Below are 17057 nucleotides of genomic sequence, written 5' to 3'. Positions count from 1 at the left end.
CAGACACAGCTTCCATTACCACTCAGACCTCTCCCCGAACTGGGGTTGAGATTCTGATCGGAAAGGGCAGCTCAGCCAGCAGAGCTCCCCTCCCTGGGTTCCGCCACCTGCCTCCACTCGGAGTTCAAGACTATTAAATTCTGCAAAGTAAGTTCCGACAAAAAGGAGGGCCTTGGCCTTAAAACTCCTGGAGAATCCCCCGTTCAGCGGGTGTGCTGGGATTAACTGCTTCTCGGAGGCCCATGAAGACCCCCCCATTAATCTGCTGGTTGGTCACGTAGCTCACACCCAGTGCCCCCCCACGTTCCCATGGGATAAACCAAGGCCTTAACCTCAAGGTCGGGGGAGCAGGCAGCACGTCTAGGGGCCCAGGTCCCAGCCTTTGCTGCTCCCCAACCAGCTTCCTTGTTAATGGAGACAGACTTTATCAAAACAAGAAGATTCCACTCTATCAAGTCAGGGACAGGAGAGGGAGATAAAAGGACATTTGACTCCCCGCTGTCAGCCAGAGACCCTAATGAATCCTTTGCTTCCGAAGACGATTATCGGACAGAATAATTCATCGCTAGAGATTAACTGGACTAATTATGTTGCCTTTCAGAATCCCCTGAATAATTATTTTCTACAGAGGCTCTATTTGAGCCTCTTCCCCCAGTGAAAGGCCCGCAGAAAGGGATCCCTGGCTCTGAACGGTGGGATGGCTCCGTCTCAGCTCTGATCTGGTTAGAAGGTGCCCGTATTTCACGTGGAAGCCCTTTTCTTCAGGGAAATATTACCACGTCTAATAACCTTCCTCCACCCTCACACAGCACGTTCTCAGAACACCCCGTTCTTCCCAGGATGTTCTCCTTGATGTCATGGGGTCAGGGAGCTCATGAGCTGAGTGACCTCCCCTCCCCCCAGGGGGACACGCACTCGCCCCACAAGCCTGCCAGCGCCCCTTCTCCTCCGGCACCGCTCCCCCCACAGCCACCCTCAGCCCACCCACGACCCAGAGCCCCCAGACCCCTACACATCAGGACAACCCGCTCTACTCCGACGCTCCTGCCTTCTCTCCCTCTTTAAGAGTCGACAACCTTGTTATGTGAGTAACTTCAGAGGCTGAGTGCACAGCAAAAGAATCTAGTGTTTAAATAACACAACGAAGTTAACGTGGCACAGGTAATAACCCGCACTGTCACTTTCCTGTTCTGGGGCGATTACATATACAATGGCGGGGCAGTCATTCTCCTAATTGTGTAGCCGAACGGGGGATGCTTAGGGCAGCGTCACCGGAGGTGGTTATGGGAAGATACGACCCCTGGTTCCCACCTCCTCCCATCCGAGGAAGGGCTTCGGACAAACCGGCTTTCCCCCTCATTCTCCCCATCAGCCTCTGGTCTGCAAGTTAAGTCGGTTTTAGGAGGGGTGGGGACCACGTTAGTTTTAAGTCTCCAGGCTACTCTGAACCCATATCCAGGGTGGGCAGGTGGTAGCTTTAGAATCAGACAGATCTGAGTTTGAATCCTGACTCAACTAAGAGTAAGCCAAGAATGTAAGCCAAGAATCTTAATGTTCAGAAGTCTCATTTTTTAATTTCACCTGCAAAATGGAAGTAATTAAATATCTACTTCTTAGGGTTATTCGGATTAAATCAGGTAACATCTGTTAAAGTCTTAGCACAGAGTAGGTACTCAAATAGTAGCAGTTATTATTACTATTATTATTATTACTGTAAGTGGGAAAGCCTATCCATCTTGGTCCACTTTGGTTATAAACCTAGGGGTCTGCAATGGGTCCTCAGCTTTAAGCTCTTACCAGCCCTCCACCTCAATGGAGGAAAGTGCCAGAGGACATAACACTCATTTCCACTCCCTTTGCTTTGAGCTCGATAGATGTCTACTAGGTTGAGTGGTGATATGATTTCAGGGAAGACATATCCTGCCCCAGGATATGTCTTTTTTTTTTTTTTTTTAAAGCAGTCTATAAAACTGTCCTGTAGTAGCTGCCTAGACTCAATCAGTGAAATATATTTGGTTATATATTGATGGTAAAATCCTTAGAGTGAGGGTCACTGGTTAATCCGTGGAGTAATTTATATAATACTGTGTATATTGGCAAAGGAGACCTTCCTAAAAACTGTGTGGTTATAAAGACTTCCCAAGGGAGAAAAGGAAGGGCATTTAGGATGAACCTTGCAAGGAGCTGAAAGGTTTCTGTTAATGGGTAACTATGCGTAATCGCAGAATACCTTCCAAAAGGGAAGGGGCTTCTCAATTGAGTGACAAATCAGCTGCCGTTGGAGCTTTCTGCAGGGCAGCAGACGTGAGCCCCCTCCTGCCCTGGCTCTTCCTGCGGAGGGTACGGCGGGAAGGTTATGAGCTGGTGGGGAGGCAGGCTGCAGGGGTTGAGCCATTCTCCAAAAAGAAAAGGATAGACTGCGGCCAGGAAGCAATCTCAGGGCTCCTTAGGGGCAAAGATGGCAGATGAGTAGCCAGAGAAAAGTCTACTTACAAAAGTTCCTGAAATAAGCAGGTGGATTGGGGGGTGGGGTGGCGGTGGGCAAATGCAAATGATTGCAACCTTGCAATAAAATCACAAGGTTGTCAGTTCAGCATAAAGAAACATGGTTAGAAATGCCCGAGACGCACTCAAGACCAAGTGCAGGTAACAAAGGGGCATCCGATGCTAGAGTCAAGGCCTGCACCCCAAATAGTCAAGATGCATTAACAGATCTCTGAAATTTGAAAGCATCGTGTCCCGGACTTTAATCAGACTGCTTTCCAAACACCTTGACTAAAGAAATAAGTGTTTTGATGGGGACTTTGGGGAAAGGCTGATCTGGACAAGCCACGCTGCGGGGGCAGACCAGACGGCCCCCAGGGAAGAGTATCATCCCCAGAGGAGGAGTGAGTATGGGGGGCGGGGCTGAGAAGAGGGGCAGAGACAGGGATGGGGCAGGTGCTAAAGGCAGCCCTGATCTTGCTTAGGACCGGCATGACTCCCTCCCCTCCAGGAGGACAGGACAGCTGTCACCTGATTCTTCTTAGGTCTGTGCCTTTCCACACACTCTTTCCCGGCTCTGGAGCCTCAGGAGAGCGTGAAATCAAGCTCAGTGAGCTGAGGACATCCTGTCCTGCTGATCTGCAGAAAAGTCTCAGGCACTCCTCACAGGGACATCCTGCAGAAAGGGAGCCAGAGATGTGCTGGGGTGTTTAGCGTAGGTGTGCTGTTAGACCTGTGGCTTCCCCACGAATCCATCAGGCATCACCACGGTTCCGGTGTAGGACATTCAGACGGATGGGCCGGGGACAGAGTGGATTTGAAGAGGGAAGCGGCTTGGGTTCTACTTCTCGCTCTGCCACTAGCTATGTCTCCTGGACCTGTTTCTCATTTGGAAAATGATCCAGAAGTCATTTCAAGCTTTGCGGACTCTGTTTAGGGACACACATGCCCTGATTGTCACCGCAGGGGAAGGACGTACTGGTTGCTGAGACAAGGGGGACAGGCAGGGCTGTCGCTAAAGATTCTGCTGCAGGCAGTAATGGATCCCAGACAATTCGGCCTCACACCAGGAAGTATCAGGTGTTCTGGGAACCAGATACAGGAGGAAATGAGCAGAAACACCCAAACATGGGGTAATGGACATGTTAGCGAGGACTACAGGCTGCTTCCCACAGAGCATCACCTGGGGGAAGGTGGAGCTAATGTGCCCACAGCCCCAGGGGTAAGAGATGCTGCACACCTGTGATGAGGCAGGTGTAGCTCCTTAGATGTGCAGCACCTTTAAACTCAATTAAATTTAAGACACATCTGCATGCTTGCTACAGTGCCTTTAGAGTGCAGTCTTTGCCTTGAAGACTGTGATCAGAAGGAACAGGGTTTTAAAAAGCCGCATAAAAGAAAGGTTAGAATGAACCACGTGGTTCTAGATTGGAGTTGGACACATTGGTATTAACTAATGTCTATTATTTTAATTATATTAAATACAATTATAGGTATGCGTGTTACTTATACTCAGGTTAGCATACACACATATATGTCCTAGCTCCGTCCACTGAGAGGGTCTAGAAGCAGTGACGCCCTAGGACCAGTGAGATCACCAGCACCTAGATCTTGGTGTCTAACACCATCCTCCAATGAAAGGAACAAGGCTCCTTGGAGAAATGGCTGATTCTTGGAATGGGACAGGGAATACACAAGATGAGTTTGGAGCATCTTGTAGGGCCCCAAAGCAAGGAAATTAAAAAATAAAAAAAAAACAGGGTATGTCAAATGGACATAGGTACGAACTGAAAGCGGTCTCCCAACAGCCAATGCTGAAACAGTTTGAGCAAAATAAACAATGCAGTATCAGAGTCTGACTCAAAGAATGAGATAAACATCCAAGAGTGCACACTCACCTAACTAAACAAATGGAGAACAGAGAAATCTCCTGCACAGAAGAATTTACGTGGATACTCTCCATGGCAGGAGGCAGAGCCTAACTGCCTCCACTCCCTGACTGGCTACGCCGGGTGACCGCCTTCTACCGAGTGCACCATGGAACGAGAGGGGTGGGTGAGTCTGCAGTGGGGACACACAACACTACATCAGCCGGACGGTCAAGGTGAACGACCACGACAGATCATGTTAGGAGTAAATACCCTTCATCTGATGCCATGAGAATGACACTTTACCTCCGTGGTCATCAAGCCTCTGTCTAACCATCAGACCCATGTTGAAGGACATTCTACAAGACACCTGACTGTCCTCTTCAGAACTGTCAAGGTCATCAAAACAAGGAAAGACTTGGGAATTCCCTGGCGGTCCAGTGGTTAGGACTCTGCTCTTTCACTGCTGTGGGCCCAGGTTCAATCCTTGGTCGGGGAAGTAAGATCCCATAAGCCACACCTCTCGGCCAAAACACAACAACAAAAAAAACGCAAGGAAAGACTGAGAAACTGCAACTGCCACGGCCCAAAGGAGCCTAAGAAGACAGGCTTAAATGGAATGTGGTCTCTGGATGGGATCCTGGAACAGAAAAAGGACATCAGGTAAAAACAAAGGAAATCCATACAAAGCATGCACCTTAGTTAGCAACAATGTATCAGGACTGGTTCATGAATTATGACAAATGAACCACAGTAACTAAGACCTTACCAAGAGGCGAAACTGGGTGTGGGGTACGTGACACCTCTCTGTAACATCCTTGCAACTTTTTGGTAAATCTGAAACTATTCTAAAATTTTAAAGTTTATTAAAAGATGAAAAGCTGCATGGGGACTTCCTTGGTGGTCCAGTGGTTAGGACTCCGTGCTCTCACTGCCGTGGGCCCCGGGTTCGATCCCTGGTTAGGGAAATAAGATCCTGCAAGGAGCGTGGCGCAACCAAAAAAAAAAAAAAAGCCGCACAGACAATTCTGAGGCACAGTCGGACAGCCAGGGGGATGTATCACGTGAAGATACTGAAGAGAATAAAGTAATGAGGACACGGCCCTACCAGCGAGGGGCTTAGAGTCTGACCAAGGGCAGAACGGGGGTCGCCGCCGGACAAGAGGACAGAGTGAAAACAAACAGTTTCAACTGATGGGCGCTGTCAGAAGACTGCCACGCGGGGTCCAAAGACCCCAGGAGAGGTTCACGGTTGGGGTGGGGGGAGTCAAGAAAAATATCTTTAAAGGACGGGTAAGGTTTTTGTAGGGGAAGGTGGAGGCAGTGGGGGGCTTCAGGTTGGGGATGTGGCTGAACCCAAGATATAGAGACCAGAAAATCGCGGCAGGCTCTGGGAACCGCAGAGCCCGACCTGACCAAAGACGGGCAGTGTCCCCACAGGGTCCACGGACCACCACCCTACAGATAGTCCTGTGATAACAGGATCCCGGGGACACACGCTGGGAACTCTGCATCCCACTAACCGATCCTGGGCAGTCACGAAGCCGGTGAGTACAGGCTCTGAGAAGTCCCACAAGAAAGAAACCTGTTTAACCCCGTTCAACCCAGGGTCTTGCATCTTTCAGCAGAGCCAATTAACAAGTCTCACTGAACTTCCTCAGGGAAATGCGGGCAGATGGCTTGGGCAGGGAAGAGGAAGGGGGGTGGGGGGACCGGGGGAGCGGGAAGGTGTGACTGTGGAGGCCCCGAACGTTAGGATGAGAAATCAGAACTTTCTCCCCTGGGAGCCACTGGGGGACCCCCATGTGGGGAGCAACGGCGTCTGAGCTGTGCCTGAGGAAGGCGCCCCCAGAGCGGCATCTGGGGGTGAATGGGAGACAGCGGAGCCGGGATGCTTCCCTGATGGGGTGATGGCGTGAATTAAGACAATGGGTGGGGCAGGTATTTCAAGAGGTGGAAACAGCCAGACTTGGCGAGTGATGGAGCCAAGGGCAGGGTCAGGGCCAGGGAGGGAGGAGAGAAGGGGCATGGGAGGCCCCCCATCTCCGGTAGGCCCCCCCGCCCCGGCTGGGACAGGCCGTCTGCGGCACAGCCCACCCTCCTCCTTTCTCTGTCTCCAGAGACCCAGACCAGGGTGCCACCTCCAAACCCCACTGGGCAAAGGGCACAACAAAATTAATTTGAGCAACAGGATAAAAACGTAGCGCTGGATCACAAGTCAGAGTACAGATAATCATGAGTGTGTGTGATATAGATCGGTGATGGAAAAACAAATACATCGGGGAGAAAAGCCAGGTCTCCATACGGAAGAATTCCAAATCACGCAGGTAGGTACGGTCCGCACGACAGCGCAGAGCCTGTGCTCCCGCCGGCACAACTCCCTCTGCGGCTCCAGACACCAGTTCAAAACCCTTTTCCACCACTTCCCAGCTGGGCCGCTGCAGGCAAGTTACCCAACCTCTCTGTCTCAGTTTCCTCATTGGCAGAAGGAGAACAAAACAACCCCAACTTGTAGGCTTATTATGAGGGGTTAACATATGCGAAGTGCTTAGAAGAGTATCTGGTACATGGTCTGTGCCTGGCTAGCCTCAGCGGCTGCTCTGTTTGGACGGGCTGAAGGAAGGAAGGAGGTCACGCACCAGCTGCTCCCAGTCACGGGGGGAGGAAGGGTGCTCGGCGTCCAGTTGGAGCGTCAGGACTGGGCTTCCTTTCCCTTCGTGGGGGGTGGAAGCTGCCTCACGCTCCTGATGCACCAGTCATCAGAGGCCTGGGTTTCTCACTCGCCCAGCACCTCCAGGCCCTGGGGGAGAGCTGTGAATGGCCCCCCCCATCCCCGCCCCAGGCTTTGTGAAGAAGGTGCTAAGAAGGCCAGCTGGCCGCCTGCAGGCTCTGCTGGGGGGGCACCCCAGACCCCCAGCGATCTGCCCACCGCCTCCCGTCTGGGGCCCGCTGACCACTGCCTTCCCAGCGGCCTCCCTCTCTCCAGCATCCCATGAAGGCCGGAAGCAGATGGAGGGGAGGGACTGCCAAACCTCTCCCACCCCAGCTCCCCCGAGGCTCTGGGCAGGGCCCGTCCTCCCCCAAGCTTTTTTGTCTGCGAAGCGGCTGGGTTTGGGTTGGAAGGAGTGTGTCCTTGAGTCTGAGAGGCGGCCGGCCGTGTGGTGAGTGGGGGGAAGAGCAGTGAACCCACAGGATGAATGGAGCCTGGGGCTCTGGAAAGCAGCCTCTTTTGTTGGAGGCTGGATGGAGTCAGAAAGCTCAACAAAACTGCTGATAAAGCCATTCCTGTCTCCCTGGTTTCTTCCTTTTTAGGGTTGCTGAAGTCCCTAGGAAAGCCACCATAGGAGAAGATAAAGAGCTCAGCTTCCAGTTCTGGCCGCACCGCTGACCTGCAGCTGAGCGCCCACCCTCTCTGGGCCTCAAGCTCCTCATCTGTGAAATGGGGGCAGGAGCACCTGCACGTCGAAGACTGACGGGGAAGGTGGAACAAACTCTTCCACGCACAGGGTCCTGAGCACAGGAGGCCCGGGCACGGAGGCCTTCACGGAGCTCGGGGAGGCTGGTCTGGGCAGGAGACCCCAGAGGCCTGGATTCATGTCTTGCGTTGCCACAAACTCACGGCCATGTCCATTCATGCCGTGGCTCTCCATCCGTCTCCCAGGGATGTTAATACTCGTCCCACCCGCCTCCCGAGGCTGGGCTGAGGAGGATGAGCCCTCACCCTCCTGAGACGTCTCATCTGCTGTGTCTCTGTTTCTGCTCCACCTCGAGGGGCCACCAGGTTACAAAGCTCCCAACTTCAAGCACACGGGACCGGGCAGGAGGCAGAGCCAGTCCGAGGGCTCGGTGAAGCTTCCTTAAAGAGGAGGTGATTTTCAAGGAAGGGAAGAGACCACCTTTGAGAAGCAGAGGGGGGCTCTCCAGAATGAGGGATGAAGGGGTGCGGAGAGGAAGGGGGACGGGCACAGGTGCCCCCCAGCCTGGCAAAGAGGCCCACGTCCCCCGGGGGGAGGCCCGGGGTGCCGCTGAGCGCAGGGTGCTGCGGAGCCTGCGGGACCGGGGGAAGCATCCCTGCCGGCCTCCCGGCCCCCACCCCCCGCCCCGAGCCTCCGTGTCAGGTGCACGCCTGGGGTTGGGCAAAGGACCCCAGCCATTGTGACATGTGACATCCCCCGCACTCCAGTGGGTGGGGCTCAGAACCAGGATTAAGTTGATTTAAGGGCAGTCAAGAATGGGACCTTTCCTGGATGCCTGAGCTGCGGGCTGACATTCGTTACACACAGATTCCGAAGTTTAAAAAGTGTGGCGTGCCAGAGGCACAGTGCACGGGATTATTAACCGCCTAATGATTCTGGTATAAAAACCCTTGGCAGGAGGGGAAGAGGAAAGGTTCACAGGCCGGGAAGGGTTTGGGCCGGAGCCCCTGAGGCTGTGCTCCCCTTCCAGGGGCTGCCTGGACCCTGGCCTTGACCGCTACGGTGAGACCCTCTTTCGCTGCAGCCTCCTCTGCTTGACTTCCTGGGCTCCCTGACCCCTCTCTGCCCTCGAGGTCCCAGCGTGAGGACCAGGCACAGGGGGGCTGCTCCCAGGGAGCCCCTCTGCAGGGTGGGCAGCTGGGCTCAGCCTTGCTCAAGGAGGTGCAGCTTCCGGGGGGAGCGGCCACGGGGAGACCACGGTCTGCAGCACCTGGCCTCCGACCTCCGGCCTCCCTGCTCTGACCTCAGCCCCGGCTCAGAAAGGGGGGCTGCAATCAGCTCCTTTTGGTGCAGGGGGCCTGAAGCCTGAGCCGGTGATTTGGGAATGAATTCTTCCAATCACGAAGGACTACTTCTGGGCTGGGCCAGAAAGCGATTCTTTTTTTCTCCCCTCTTGAGGACCCCCTCCTGCCGTCCAGCTTCAGAAAATGGTTCCAGGTGGTGAAGCCCCATGACCCGCAGTGGAACCCGAGCCCCAGAGGCTGGCGGGGGTCAGCAGGGGGCCGAAGGTGAGTTATGTGACGTGTGTGGGGATCCGCTGGGTGCCTGGAAGCACCTCAAATTCCACTGCTTTGTTGTAAACCTCTTCCCACTTTGTGATGAAGGTCAAAGAGATGATAGTACACATGCTGGTTCTCGGGTGACTGGAAGCACCTGCCAAGGGCCGCACCGGGCTCCGTGGTGGGTCACCGTGAACAGCAGCGGGGTCTGCTCAGTGTCCGGCCAGGCCTCGCGCGGTTCCCCAGCTGCCCAAGAAACAGGACGCTCATCCCTCCACTCGGCACTGAGGAAGCCACGGCTGGCCACCCTGCCTTGTGACTGGCCAGAAGGGCCTGTCAGCCGGGAGGCTGCCGGTGAGGGGCCGCGGACGGGCTGCAGAGGGACGTGGACCTTGCTGCTTCCAGAAGCAGAGTTGACCCCGGAGACGGTTGTGAGACTTTCCCCGGAGATGGAGGAACGTCTGGCCGCGGAGCCCTGGGTGCCTCCTTGGTACCACCCTCCACCATCCCCAGAGCCCTGGTCTGGGCCCGAGAGAAGCCCTGGCTGAAGGAGGACCCAGACCAGGAGGAAACTGCTGCCCAGGGGCCCAGTTACCCCTCCTCGCTGCTGAGACCCCTCCCCCATAATACTTTTTGGTTTTAGACAAGTTTCCATAGCAACCCAAGTCCCTATCAGCCAGAGGGTTACCATGGCGACTGAACTTGGCTCTGAGTCCACAGCTGAGAAGGGCCCTGGGCCCTCACGCTTATCTGTCAAGCAAGGCTCACAGGAAACCAAGTGAAGGGAGGTTGGAGGGCGGAGGCCGGGGCCGGCCTCATCGGGTGGCGGCAACAGTGGTTCCCGCCCTCCCACCCCCGGCTCTTCCCCCGCCAGTCCTCCCATTGAGGTGCCTTCGCCTTCAGACCATCAGTGCTTTTCCCCCAGGCCCTGCTCCTCCCCTTCTAAGAATCCTCCCTAAGCCCTTCCGGGCGGCTCCTGGGCAGCAGTTCCGGTCCAGCCAGGGCTGGTCCTCCCTGAGCGCCTGCCCGGCGTGTCACTCCCACTCTCCACACCCAGCTGCCCCTGTTAACGGGTCTTTTCTCTGGGACCTTCTCCCCATGAGACTGGAGGCCTGTTTCCTGGCTTTGAACTCTGCACAGAGCTCAGCTGAGGAGGCAGAGCTGGGCATGGGGGCAGGCGGTGGGCTCGATGCTCCCAGCTGTAAACAGGAGGAGGGACCATGGGGCACTCACACCTTCTGGGAGGCTGAGGTCCAGTCTGGAGAACCTGTTTCTCAGCCTCCCTCGCGTCCTCGCAGCAGAACCCGGATCTGATAAGCCTGTGCTTCCCCCGAACACCCCTCCCAACGCCCTCTCACTGGGCTCCTCTGTGCACCGAGGCCTGTCTGTGGACCCCCGGCGCACACACCAGCAGCACCAGGCTCAGATCTTAAAAGCAACCCACCAGATGCGCGGACACACTGTGCTCTGAAACACATTCTCAAGACTTTAGTTGCATTCTCATAGAGCCTACGACAATAAACTCATTAAAAAAACAGTGAAAGTGTTTGGTTAAGCTCACTTTTTTTTTTTTAGCCTGCAAAGAGTGTTATGTTTAAAATTAACAGCAGTATTACTTTTAAAGGCTAGAGTTAGGCTTTTCTTTCCACTCAGAAAGGTCCTGCTTGCCCATCAGCCATGGGCAGAGCTCTGCGTTGGGCCTAACGAGCACCCCAAAGGGCTTCCGGCTCCCCAGAAACCCGCATCGCTCCACGTGCATCCACAGGGTGGTACAGCCTGGGCGTCTGCTGGGCTGCGGATTCCCAGGGCCCCTCTGCTTTGCAGGTTGTCCACGGCCCACACCCAGGCCTGCCCTCCAAAAGCGCCCGAGCCTGGCTCTGGCAGCCAGGGCATGGGCGGTGGGCTCCCCTGGTGGGACCACCTTGTTTCTGAGGCACCCTGGCAGCCAGCACAGCCCAGCTGTTGAGCTTGTGTCACTTACTAGCAGTGCCACCTTCAACAAGTAACTTAAGTTTCCTGGCCCATAACAAGGGCATGATGTTGACGATCACAACACCTACTGCAGTGAGTGGGTGTGACGATTAGCTGGTCTGTTATAACAAAGTGCCTGGAGCACCGCCTGGCCTGGCGCAAGGGAAATGCTGTTCCCCAAAGCCGGTGTTAACCCGCCCCCGCCCCCGTTCCCAGGCCCTTCTGTGCTTGGAAAGACGGTCCTTTCAGGGCAGGGCTTTTCAAATTGCAGGTTACAACTCATCTGTGGGTCATGAAATCAGTTCAGTGCATTGTAACTGGCAATTAAAGAAAAACACACACACACATTCAACAAAACAGAACATCAAGTACATTGGACACAGTATTGTTTCAAAAATCTTTTGACACAATATGGACACACTGGATTTGCTAGAAGGTGTATTTCCTATTGGAGGTCAAGGTAGGAAAAAAACCCTCTAAAATCCACAGCTTGAGGGTGTTGTCAGTTAGTGACAACCTCCGTGTGAATGAGTTCTTGGTTCAATCCTGAGAAAGTGGGGAAGGGGTGGAGGGCAGGAAGGGGAGGATCAAGACGGCAAGGACAGCCTGCATCTCATGCTTTCCGCCCTCGCGGAGGACTGGAAAAGCTTCCTTTCAAAACATTCTCCCTCAAGATAGCCTGAGGTTATTGCTGGAGATAAAGGCCGGGGTCCACGCCGTGATGGCTGCGTGGTTACCAGGGAACTGGCAGACAAAGGCCCCTTTGGGGGCAGGTCTGCTGACCCGACAGCAGGCGGTGGAGGGGGGAGGCCTGACCAGAGACACGCTGCCCACACAGAGCCAAGGGCACGTGCCTCCCACGATGTGGTCTCACACGGTTCCCCGAATAGCGCTCTGAGCTAGAAAGGGTGGGGAAAACATTACGCTCTATTGACAAGAGATGAGAAAACTCGGGGCCCAGGAGGGCGTATGATTTGCTCAAGGTCACAGAGTAACAACTGGCCCCAGAGTCCACACTCCCGTTCTAGCCCAGCCTAAGCTAGACCAGGTCTGCACAGAGACAGGTGTGGACGGGGTGGGGGAGGAGGCAAGGGGGTGTCAGCTTTGAAGAGGGTGCAGCTTGGCATGTCTGGAGCGGCCCGTTCAGTGCACGAGAAGAGGGTGCGGAGAGCGGGAACGACCAGCAGAGTGAGATGGGACGCGGAGACTGAGCACTCGGTCACGTCTTGGGAAGATGACAAAATCCCTGAGGGCAGGGGCCACCTCCACATCCTGCTGTAACCTCACAGCACCCAGCGTGGCCCTGGGCTCAGTAATACTTGTTGCCTAAGGAAGTGGAAAGTAGGCTCTCTGGAGGTCACCTTTAGCTCGAGTGACCGGGCACATCTGGGGCAGAAACCATTAGCATCGCCGGTGCCCCAGTTTACTGCAGACGGAGTGACTGCTATGGCCATCACCCTGGGCGCCGCCATCCTCTAAACCACCACAATCGCCAAAAGCATGACGACCACCACTATCAGCTCTACCACCATCACCAAGACCATCACCACCACCGTCAGGGTCACGACCACATCTGCCAGCTCAGGACACCGACTGCCCCCTCCCTTTCCTGAGCTCAGTTTGTATGAATCTCATTCAGCTGAGACGAGCTTACATTTAAAAAAAAAAAAGGTATTATTATTCAAAAAACCCCGAGATGTTGTTCTTGGATGTCTGTGCTTTGCACCGAAGAAACTTTAGTATCTAGGCAAAATGAGGTCCCCACCCCTTCCCCAGAGTGTCCCCCCCACCGGGGCCTGCAGGGTCCCATTCACTGCCCCGCAACTCCTGCCGCCTGCGCTGCCTGCTCCCGGCCCCAGGCCACTGCGTGTCCCCCAGGGGGGCTCCAGCTGGGACCTTCCCATCGGGACCCCTTCACTCTTGCCTCCTCCGACTCGTCCCCCACCATATCCGGAGTCACTTTTGAACGACACGAACCTGATGTCACTCTCCCCACTTACACCTTCCCCGTCTTCCTGCTGACACGGGGATAAAACTGAGCGTCCTGACCCTAACCACCCCCCTGCCCCGTCCCCCGGCCCAGCTTGGCCCAAACCCCTCCCAAGCCCAGCTTCCCAGACTCGTGCGAGACCCCTCCCTTCTCCCTCTTTCCTCCACACCCAAGCTCGCTCTGCTTCAGGCCCGCTGCACACCCTGCCCTCTGCCAGGCTGCTCCCCTGGCCCGGGCGGGAGGGGGAAGGCGCCCTTCCTCAGGGAAGCACTGTCCGACCGGCTGGCCCCTCCAGTCTAACCATCGCTCCCTTTGCTTCTCCCACACGGCACTTACCGGGGCGATTTAAGGATTCCCTTCTGTGACTATGTGCTTAAGGTCGCCTCCCCCCCCACTCAAGTCAAGTCCATGAAGACACAGGGTGGGTCTGCTTTGCTCACTGCTGTAGCACCAAAGACCACACCACCGCCCGGTTAGGAGCAGACGCCCAGCGCCTGGTGAGGGTCCCCGTAACCCCAAAGAGCACAGGGCTCTTTCTCCTCCAGGTTACCAGCTGAGCTGTCGGGAGCCCAGGGACGGGCCTGGATGGGACGCCACCCCTTCTTCCGCCCATCATCCTGGGCTCCTGCATCCTGGGGGTGGCCCGTCGAGCCTAACCTCAGGAGACAGAGGACAGTTGCTTGTGCCGCCCCCGGCCCATCTGCTCCTCTTCCAGACTCATGTTTCCTACGCTCAGAGCTGCTTGAGATAATCTGGAATTTTTTTTTTTTTTTTTTTTTGCTAAGGAGGGAAGCAAGATGAGAGTGGGTGTGGGGACAGATCCCCTTCCAGTTCTGTCTGGTTCAGGCTGACGCGAGTGTCAGTTTGTGTTCCCTGAACAGCCAAGAACAAGGGGGAGGGGCAGGATAAAGAAGGAGGAGCCGGGGGGGCGCTGGGATGGGATGGGTCGGAAAGATGGTCCGAGTGACAAGACGGTGGGATCTGGAGCCCCTTCCCTCGGCTCCGGCCTCGGACCCCCATCCAAACAGGACTTAACCTTTGACAGGTGGCCTTCACCTGCCCATTCACTGCTTTACACGTGCGCTCAGGGCAGCAAAGTAGACTCCAGCTGCAAAGGGACCGGACGCCAGACGAGTAACACCGCTCTCCCCAAACCTCCGGGAGAGGAGCAGCCCGCGGCACCGCTTTTCTGAACGTTTACCCTGGCACAGGTCACTGAGGGATGAGGGCATTTGCAACGTGACGGCAGGAACCCCAAACCTCAGCCGTCAGGCTGGAAGCAGGAGGCAGGGCCAACTCGGCCCCTTCATTACGCTTCTCCACCAGGGAGAAGCACCACTGGTGTGTGAGCACCAGCCCGGAGGGTTTCACCCGAGCCTCCTGGCCTGGGAGGGGGCCACGGTGACCCCCGCCCACTGCGGCTCTGACGGCCGGCCAGCGGCTCCAGGACTGAGGGTGCCGGGGGCACAGTGGGCACGGGCTGTGCCCAGGCAGCGCCCAGGCGCCCGGGGCGGGGTTGGGGGGGCGACCAGAGGACTCCCTGAGCTCAGCAAGGCAGGAGGGGTGGGAGAATGGCGGTGGGGAGAGAAAGGAACAAATGTGGGTGGGAGGCCGCTGCTGTCTTTTAATCAAATGCAAATGTAAGGCTGACGGCACAAAGCGGGACTTGCCTAACTTCTGGGTCTGTAGTTTGGGTGGCGTTTGGAGAGGAACGAGCGCCCTGGGGAGAAGCTTCCTGAGCACAGGCTCCGTGCTGCTCGCAGGGAGGACCCGGGGACAAGTCACCTGGATGGTGCGTCCGGGGATGAGACAGCACGGCAGAGGCAGGGCCCAAGGACACCCCAAAGAGAGAAGGGGCGTTCTGGCGACGGAGGGGCCTGGCTGCAGGGGGTGTGGGCTGAGGGCTCGTGAAGGCTCAGGAGGGAGGGCCCGGAACACAGGCACCGGAGGACAAAGGATGCTGGGCTGCGTCTCCCTCACCTGCCTGGTGCTCCCTGAGGACAGGCTGTCCTCCCGCTACGACCCACACGGTGAGCGTGGACGGGTAATGACGAGGCAACAGCAGATTAAGAAGTATCTCATTTAAGCCCGGCAGCCGTCCAACAAGGTAGCTACAATTCGACCTGTTGAACAGGTGAGGAAACCAAACCTGGCCCAGGGCCTCAAGACCAGTTAACACAGAGGCAGGATTTGAACGCAGGTTTGTCTGCCCCGTACCCTGTGCGTCTGACCACTGTGTTCTGTGTCTTTCCTTCCAGGACCCCCGTCAGAATACACAGAGCTGCTGCAAACAGCTTGCAGTGAGAAGCTGGGAACTTTGTGATTGTGATTCAGAGATAGGATTTCAGCAGGAAACCCAATCTCTGTGCCGTGTGGGAAAGTGGCAGGAATCCAGCCCCTGCCCAGCCCCAGGCCTGGCTGGGCTCCTCTGGCTCAGAGGCAGGGCTGGATCCTCTGGGGCAAATCCCTTCCCATCCCCCACCAGAATCCCACCCCTAACACCAGGCCAGTGGGCCCCCAACCCCGGCCCCAACACCCAGGCCCTAGCCGCACGCCTGTGGGAAGGGACGGGTCAGCGTCACCCCATCACCTGTGCTTCCCTGAGATAAGGAAGGAGCCAGGGTGTCTTGGCCTCATCCCTCCCCAGATGTCCTCCCAGCTGTGTGGTAACAAGCCAGCAGGGTGGGTTCCATGTCTCAGCCCTGGAGGACGTTTCAAGGACCACCAGAGGGGCTGTTGGCTGAAGGAGGGCCTGGAAACGGGGCAGGACGATTCCAGAGGACCTGGGGTGGGGACGGGACAGATCAGGCCACCACAAAGCTCCGGGTCAGGCCTGAGTCCCCATCCCTCCCAGAAATGAGGGCACTGCCAGCTTGTCTCTGATCTGGACAGGACCCAGGCCTGAGCTAAAGTCCAGGAACAGGTAATGAACTTGAACACAAGCTGCTCCTTCTGCCACCTTCACACACCCACTTTCAACCCCTCTTTTCATACTGTTTCTGCTATTTTCTTTTTATCAAAGTCTAAACAGCCACTCGGCTGAGGAATGACCTTAAACACTTTTGATACAGCCGACTTCTGGAGAATGTGTTTTCCCTCTCTCCTGTGATGGCTCTCAGGCCCCCCACCCCCCAGGGGAGACTGGCAGATCTCTGGCACAGAGGAGCCCGGAGCCGTGGGCACCACGTTCTGCCTCGTGGACCAGCGGCAGGAGGGTGGGTCTGTGGTTCAAAAGGCAGCAACCAGGCGTGCGGGGCAGTAACGAACGCGGAGCAGGAGAAGAGGCTCAGTAAGGCCGGCCCCCTCCCCCCGCAAACCCGGCTGCCCTTGCCTCCACCCCCAGCCCTGCAAGACGCTCCCTGTCCTGTAACTAACTCCCCTCCACCCAAGCTGGCTCCAGACACAACCAGGACACTGAACTGAACTGAACTACCAGGGCTGAACTGGAGCCAATCCGGGAGCGACGCCATTGGGCTCACTGGTCGCCACCGGGTCTGCGGAGCCCCGGGATCAGGATGAAGAGGCCGGGGGTCTGAGGCCTGCGGGGAAGGCGGCAACAGAACTAACCGCATGGTCATCGGCGGTGCCAGGCTCCCTGACTCCCTCTTCTATTGAATCCCCTCCATTACCCCCGCGCAGGGCGCGTAAGCTCCATCCTGCAGATGAGGGACGGCTTCGAGGAGGGCGAAGGGCAGCCCGCAGGTCAGCAGCAGGGTTGATCTGGACCCGCATCTGCACGACTCAAGGCTGGTGCTTTCCTCGTAGGCCA

General features: G+C 56.3%; 1 protein-coding gene and 1 long non-coding RNA gene across 9 annotated transcripts in view; one reads left to right on the top strand and one right to left on the bottom strand.

Moving 5' to 3' along the window:
* The window catches only part of NAV1 (neuron navigator 1), a 210739-nt gene that overhangs the window by 100338 nt on the left and 93344 nt on the right, over nt 1-17057 (bottom strand). The window lies entirely within an intron of this gene.
* On the top strand, nt 7390-10840 carry LOC130708460 (uncharacterized). Its single transcript, XR_009008701.1, has 3 exons — nt 7390-7513; nt 7665-9336; nt 9433-10840. It is a non-coding gene; the product is annotated as an uncharacterized LOC130708460 (long non-coding RNA).

The sequence above is a fragment of the Balaenoptera acutorostrata genome, chromosome 1, assembly GCF_949987535.1.
Source record: "Balaenoptera acutorostrata chromosome 1, mBalAcu1.1, whole genome shotgun sequence".
Lineage (NCBI taxonomy): Eukaryota > Metazoa > Chordata > Mammalia > Artiodactyla > Balaenopteridae > Balaenoptera > Balaenoptera acutorostrata.
Note: the sequence above shows the minus strand (reverse complement) of the source record. Positions and strands in the feature narration are given on the sequence as shown.